Here is an 8,195-nt window from a genome sequence, read left to right as displayed (position 1 = left end):
ACAAAAAACTAAATTCCGCGTCTTATTGTTTTGTTGATCGCGCATTAAGTCCCGCAGCGTATTGTTTTGTTTTTCGCGCACTAAGTCAAATGGCCGTTTGGTTAGAGACAAGTAATGCGTGCGTTTTAGAGCCCGACTTTTTGGTTAACCGCGTTATACCTGGCGTAAAGAACTCATACTGGCTTCGCATTCAGATGTTCTCATTCGACTCTCATCTCCTTTCCAGCACCCCCCGCCCTGGGAACGGCACGCATAGATGGTCGACGCGCGACTTGGAAAAACCCTGCTCTCTCCTTGCGTGTCATTGCCTGTCAGGCGGCAGCTCGCGTATGCGTGCGTCGCGCCGCGCCGTTACCAGCGGGGGTCACGAGGAGGCGGAGCTGCCAGCATATAGCTCGGTCTCAGCAAGTTGACTCTGCAACCGATTATCCCTGCACTGTCTCAGCACCCACTTTGTATGGATACCGCCTGCATCGTGTTTTTTCTGTGCTCAGGTTCTTTGTTATTGTTGTTTTCCCGGTTCTATCTTGTCTATTGTTCTATCTTCAATCCATTGTGTTGTTTGTTATGTCCGTTTATTTTTTCGCTGCGATTCTTCATTTAGTTGTTGTTGTTGTTGTTGTTGTCTCCGTTTTTCGATGAAGTCGGTTCCCCTTTGCCCCGCTCAGGTGCCCGTCGCTCCAGCCATTCACTTCTCCTTAGGGGCTAGCTTGTCCGCTCACCTGGTTGCGTCGATCTTCTTTCTTATTAAGATGTTCTTTGTTTTCCGATTCAGCATGTCGCTCCAGCTGGCTGCGGCGTAAGTGTATTTTCTTCCAGTCGCGGGGAGACGCGTTCGCGAGGAAGCACGTTAACTGGAGTCGTAAATTCCCGTTACGATTACAATAATCGACACCACGAACTGGTCGATCCCCTTATTTCTTTTGGGATAATAGGGGGGTGGTATAACACTGCAATTGACGGCTTATATTAACTTTATTTCCAACAACTTAATGCAATCAAATATTACGTCGTTGCGTAAGATATACGTGTTATAGACGATTGTTGGATGGGTGAAGGCCCGGTAGCGTGACACTGACTGTTCTCAAGTCAGAAAATCAGTGTTGAGAAGCGGAATGATCTATGAAGAACATCGAGTCCGTATGTTGATCTTGCTCGAATGTAGTAGAAGCAGCTGATTGATCCGTCGATGACTTGGTAGTTGTCAACTTGGTTCCGGAGTATTGACTGAACTAAAGTCGTAGAAACAGTTGAGATGACTGGCAATCTGCTCTCATGCAATTACGGAGGAAAGCTCAGTGCGAGTGTGTCTTTAAAACTAAGAACGCGGATTCGTTGCTCACACTTTTCGTTAGGAAAGTGAGATAATAGTTAGGTAATGATCCATATGCACCACCCATAAACCGAAAATACTTGCAAGATTAGAAATTACGTTGGAAAGATTCTGTTTATGCAGATTCCTTAAGTTTATCGAGGGTCTGTGTAACCGTTCGTGGGCCTTGGCGGCCAGACCACGAGGGACGTCGCACGGACCATCTCACGCGACGTAACAGACAGTTTATCTTGGAAGAAAAGGGATTTTTCTTTAAAACAATATACTCATAATTTCTGCATAAAAGATATAAGCGTATTTAATGGGTATAAATTTGACCTATTTTTATTTGATTTAAAATTTGATCTATTAATTTCAGTTGAAATTTCGCAATTGATATTGTTTTGTTGACTTTCAATTTGTACAGACAATATGAATTCCATAAACACATATCAATCATATGGAAGAAATATTTTTTGTATCATTTCCTTGTTTTGCAAGTAGAATTTATAGTGCTGATGACCGTGTCTACAGCACCCATCAATTTATTATAGTCGTGTATACAAGATGATTTCTGTAAAATTTCTTATGTATGATAGTCTTTTGGTACATCCACAAATTCTTCTGTACGTATTGTTGAAATTATGAAAATCTCTTTTTTATCTTGCCATTTTATGGTTAATACATTTGCAGACGAGCGAAGGCACGCTTCTCCTTTTTGTAATTTTTCGTTCATTTCTGGTATTCCTTTTCTCCTCTTTTTTACGGTGCCACACGCGTTTATAAAATTTTTGTTTTAAAAATTATTCATATTTCAATATCATCCAAATCGTAGAGAAATTAGCTTCCAGACAAGTTAGCCAAAATGGTGAATATTCTTAAAATTTCCAACAATTCTTGTACTTTCGCGAGGATCCATCAGACTGCATATAACGAAGTGCAGGTGTTCTCAGTAGCATATAAAAATACATTATAGTTGCAGTCGTAAATTATTTATCATTGTTTGTGCATGTGCGCAGTTTTATTGAAATATTAATCCTGAAAAGGGAAATAGATTGCGCATACTCTACTTTGAATTCATTTAAAAAAATGATATAAGTAATGATTTGGATCAGACAAATCTCCACCAAAGTTGATCGACGATTACACGTACTTCGGCTCTATGATTCTTCGCTAATTCTGACATAAACAGGTCAACTGAGAGTCCATGACACTCTCATCGCGTCCTACAGACACAAGGAATTTAAAAGCTATGTGTAATTCGTATATAGTACATACAATTATATAAAATATATGTATTGGCATGTAAAATAGCTCGAGCGATATAGCCTCATGCAATGCCTCGGGCATTTCCGTTTGAAACGTCTGAGCTGGTCTATATGGCTCGTTGTGAGATTGAGCTAAATCGGACAGGCATAAGTCGGGATAGGATTATTGCCAGCAATTTGTACAATAGAAGACTACACTTCGCACAGAGATGCTTCGAGAAGAACGAAACATTCTTTGCAATAAAAGTCTTTTCTGACTTATTTTACATTTGCGTCTTAATGTGCCGTGTAATCTGTAATTTGCAATACAAATATGTACCGAGATATTTGACCATCTTCTTAGGCGGAACGGATAGGGGCTATTGTCGATGATAAGATATCAGAGTGAATGTCGGGTCACATCACGGTTGAAATTAAAATGTCTAGACATGCACAGCCCGAAAGGGATAGACTCCCACTTTGTAGTATTTATACGGAACTTTCAGTTACCACAGTAAACCATAGTTCGATCGAAAACTTTCTGTAGCGTGGAATTAATTTTTGACGAATACATTTAAGCCGTGAAAATTAGGTCATCAGCAAATACCAACGCGCAAAGGTTAAGGTCGCTATTGAGATGGAAGAGGTTCAAAGCATGACTAAAATACAAATTAAACAGAATGGAGGTGTTGAATGTTCCCTGTTGCGCCCATCATTCACCCCGAAGACGACATTCGAACTTGCGCCATCGTATGAAACGCCTTCCGGAGATTATGGACAAAATCATCGGAACTACATGTTTAAGGAAACCGTATCGTATCAGCTGTTATAGCAAACCGCTACATCGAAACATGTCAAAAGCTCTTTCCAGGTCTATAAAGAGAGTTTTGCTACTAGCAGATGTCTGACACGAATTCTATTGTTGCGTGGACCTTACTGTATTTAATCCGGAAGTCAAATTGTTGATGGGGAAGAATGGAAGCCTCTTTAAAAAGAAACAGTATGAGTCTCTGTATCAGCCTCTCTAAGACCTTATTAATGGATATTCTGCATACAGCAAACTCATTGATCCGTACTTGGCTGGATTTGGTTTATTCTTATCCTTCCCCAGCAAGAGAACTACTTTCCCATCTTCCATATCTTAGAAAAGTATGCAAGTTCAAGAGATCATTGAAGATTAAGGTGAAGAGGAATGTGTACCTTTGCGGGAGCTATATTGGAACTGCGTTGAAAATATCGAAGTCAGATTACCTTGTGGCGACACATGAGTCATAGGACGAGGCGAAGCGAGAGCGACGCATGTTGTGCCTCGAATCACGGGTAGCGCTTCGACACACGAAATCTAGCCAAAAACATTGTCGCCGTTGAGGGCAACCTTCGTTCCAAACGGCATCTAAACCATCTGACTCCTCCCGACCAGTATAAATAAGCGGATACGATCGCGAACGAGATAATTGTCGAGCGATTACCAAGTTCTTTTCCGAGTTGTACGAATTATTATTAGAGAGCTATTATCGAGTCATCCTCGAGGTCCATTCTATTTTGGGGAATACGTTGTACGAATGTCTATTGACGGTATCAATTATACTCATATTTAAATTATTTATGCTAAATAAACTTGACAGTTGCAGCAGAAATCATTCTCGTATTAGAGATATCGATCCATTCCTCATCTGCCATAATCTTTTCTCATTCAGAAACTTAAATTGAATCGTTAATGAATCTACCGATGTGAAATAATTTTCTGAGAGATCGGAGCCGAAGCGGTTACTAGCAGCGATTACTACTGTTTCCTCGGGTGAAGATACAGACCTTGTTTCAGCGGCCCCGACTTAACGAAGATCCGAATTTTCCAGGTTATGAAATTTGGAAATCTGAGAAGACCATCATACACATTTTGGTGTACAATTCCAAAATTTGCTCCTAGTAGTCTTGTGGGATTCACGAAGCTTATCGCGCGGTAGAAAGGAGATCGGACAAACAATACCTCGCTACATACAAATAATAGGTGCTAAGTAATAGAAGTAACGAGCGATAAAAGTTTAATAAGTTTAAAGTGATAAAATAGCACGCGAGCACAATAGTAATTAAAGACCTGTTCGAAGAACAGTTTATAACTTGAAAGGAAGTCACGGCACACGATCGTGAGTAACAGAAGCACGTGTTGCGTACATTATTCTTGGCATGTAATCGCATTACTAGTAAGTTCTGGGGAGCCGGCAGCACCGGAGACGTCACGATCTCGACTCATTTGTCAGTTTGGTACCAATAACGACGCATCCTATGCTTTGTCAAACTAAGTTATTCAACTGTGAAAGACGGTAAGAATCGTCTGAAGAAAATTTGAGGGCGCCGATCAAGAGGTTAGCCCTGTTGCCTAGCACTCGTCTAACTTGCGGAAACATGCTTTTGGAATCTTTAATTCTCTGGATCCAGAGAACTCAGGGATCTATCAGAATCCTTTCTGATACGTCTTTTTATGGTTGCATAGCACTTGTCGTGTTCAGTGAATGATGGGATACAGTAACATAGTTTGCAGAAGCGCTTCTTCAGATATTTGGTGTTTGTCTTGTAGCAAACCTCCGAAGTGGGAATCCAGATATCTCTCAACGTAACTGAAATCCCATGCGAGAGCTGAAATGGAGGCTCCTAGGACCGAAAGAATTTTATTATTTGTGGTCTGTAGGACGATCTCTATTTTGTGACTGTTGTCTCAGTGTTTTTATCCTCGTGGACAAAGGTATCAAATTCTGACAGCTCGGTGCAGAAAAACATCCATCTTTTCCGCGGGTACCAAATCCAAGAACGACTGCGCCTTGACAAATCAAATACCATCAAAATCAGTGTCAGTGAACTGGAGGACCATGTCCATCTATTACTCGTTACATCCATGTCACAGGTTCTCGTTTCTGTTATTATTTAACTTGCTGCTCCAGGGAACGTGTCTCGCGTTATAATCACCACCAAGCATGAAAAAATTTTATCGCACAGATAGAGTTTTTCGAAAAGCGTGTCTCATTCCGCGGCAAAGACGTAATAAGACATGTAATAAGAGACAAGCTTAAGAGCCTGCAACGTAAATAGAGTAAACATAATATATGAAAAGCCGCGTTTTGTTTGCTAGGTTTATCGTGACAACTGAAAGATCCATTTTCCCTTTGTCTGTATGACTAGTGATTATTACTTCAAAGTTAAATGATATCGAAATGAATTAAATGATAAAGCGGTTCCGTCCCCGAACTTCGAGTTCAGATGGTCACATTCTTTCGAAATGAAAACCCTTGAACTGCACCTTATGCCTCTCCGTAATCTTAGTTTTTGCCAGCAGGGCCACCTCAAACGAGTGAACTTGCAAGGGCTGCAGCAGTAGTAACCTACGATTATTACATTACGAGACAATTAGTTTCAGCGCTTAGGGTCTGGCTACTGGCCGACCGTGCCATACCTAGAGTGGAAACTCATACTGGCGGCGCGTCAGGATGTTAGCGACTGTTTACTACTTTCTAGCGTCCATCGCCTCGGGTACGGCGCGCTGATGGTCTGCGCGCGGCTTGGAAAAACCCTGCCCTCCCCTTGCGGGTCACTGGACAAGTTGAACCTACCCTTTCGGGCGACAGCTCGCTTAGCCGGCGCTTCGCGACGCGTGCAGACGGCAACGTTGGAAGACCAGAAAAATAAAGCTGTTCTGTCTCACAAAAGAAAGATACGTACATATGTGTTTCCTTATTCTTTCAAATTTTGGCGCTGCTGCGCCAATTTACGGCTATTAAAATATGGAGAGGACTTGGAGAGGTATTATAAGGAACTTTATTCTAATATTCACGTAATTGCTCGCCACGTGTGATACTCGCCAGAGATCTAGGGCATAAGATTTTCACACTGCGCTTCTCTCTTTTCTCTCAACGGAGTCCTAGGCCATCGTACAACGCTCGCATACATACTACGAAGGGGATACATACTTGTGTGTGGTTGTGCTCTACGTTACCTCCCTCTCGCGCGTACAATACAAATGTACCGTATGCCGCTCTTAGTTTGAAAAACCTGACTATGAAGCGGGAAAGGTGATAAATGATGAACTTTTGACAATACTGATAACGAGTCAACAGTTCAGTACTTTCCTCAGAATCTTGAGGGAGAAAAATTACCTAGAGAAAATAATAACAAATTTGTTAAGTTTATTAATATATTCACATCGTAGACCGTAGGCGATACATTGTATGTCCCCTGAGACATGCGACATGCCGCGAGACCAAGCGCCGATTTTCAAATTTTATAGTTGGACATGGATACACAACTATCTTGCGACTATACTATTATTATCAGTACCAGAAATGCGTTCGGTTGCCGTCGATCGTTTGGTAGTCGACATATTATCTTTGAAGAGAACGCTTTGTATATAGTAAGTATCTATACTAATAAATTACATGTATGCCTTTAACATTATTATTTTGTATAGTGCTTCTCCCTATAATATATATTAATATATGATATAAAATTTAAAATTTATTTCTGGTGAATTAAAGGACATAAGTATAACTTGTATGACTTGTGTATGGCTGTGCATTACGTTATTTGCAAATTAATTAACAACAGTAATTAATTTAAGTTTCTAGTATTATCGTAATATTAAATGATTATTCTTAGGAAGAAAATTACTCTGTACGTGCACGTATCTTAAGTTGCTAAAAGTTAAATTACAACAAGACATGTAATGGATTAATAGTGTACGATAATTAAAAAGAGTGTCATTTTTTATAAATTACGAAAAAGTTACTTATATCTGAACTAAGAAATGTCATAAATATCATAAAACGGAAGCAGAAGAAATAAAATTGAAAGATAGAATGAGAAAGAGTAATATTTTAAACGTGAAGGTTAGGTGTTAAATTCTACTCAAATCAAATAAAATATTTAATTAAATATGAAAAAAAGTTAAAGTATTTACTTAGTTATGTTTATTCCAAATTGTTTGTTTCGATATAATTTTTGCAAAATATTAAAGAATATATACTTATGTAAATAAGAATATTACTTTCAAAGTCGAAACAATCATATAAACATTGATGTACGTGCATTATAAATTCATAATTTTATTTTATATACTTTGTTTCAGATAGAGAAATGAATATTTTTTTGCTCATTAGCAGTTGGTAGATAATGATGTTAAATCATGTGACGTAATTTGATATGCTAGTTCCCTTAGATGGGAACACTATCATGCATGTATACAACTTTCCAGTGAAGCAAATAAGAAGAGAAACCTTTGTTTGAGTTAATGAATTAAAAACTATTTGAAAGTGGTCTGTAGAACAGTATAAATCAGAGAGATGACAACCGAAGTTACATAGTCACAACCTTTCGAAAACTTAAAAGAATTATTCGATAACGTGGGTAATTTGAAACCATGACCGGAAATTGAATAACTACGAGATTCAACTGATTATGTGTACAGTGGTTTAGAAATAAGCGCAGAAAGAACGCAGTTAGAAAAATTGGATAGAGAAGTACATCCTAAAACGTTGCTTCGTCATGATATGAAAGGTGGCTGCCTAGAAGACAGGTAATAGAAATCGCTATATTTATTAATTCATATATTATACATAATATACCCGTGATTTTTCAGATTTATATATCGA

The sequence above is a fragment of the Bombus pascuorum genome, unplaced genomic scaffold, assembly GCF_905332965.1.
Source record: "Bombus pascuorum unplaced genomic scaffold, iyBomPasc1.1, whole genome shotgun sequence".
Classification (NCBI taxonomy): domain Eukaryota; kingdom Metazoa; phylum Arthropoda; class Insecta; order Hymenoptera; family Apidae; genus Bombus; species Bombus pascuorum.
The sequence above is the reverse complement of the archived record's forward strand: the minus strand, read 5'-3'. Positions refer to the sequence as shown.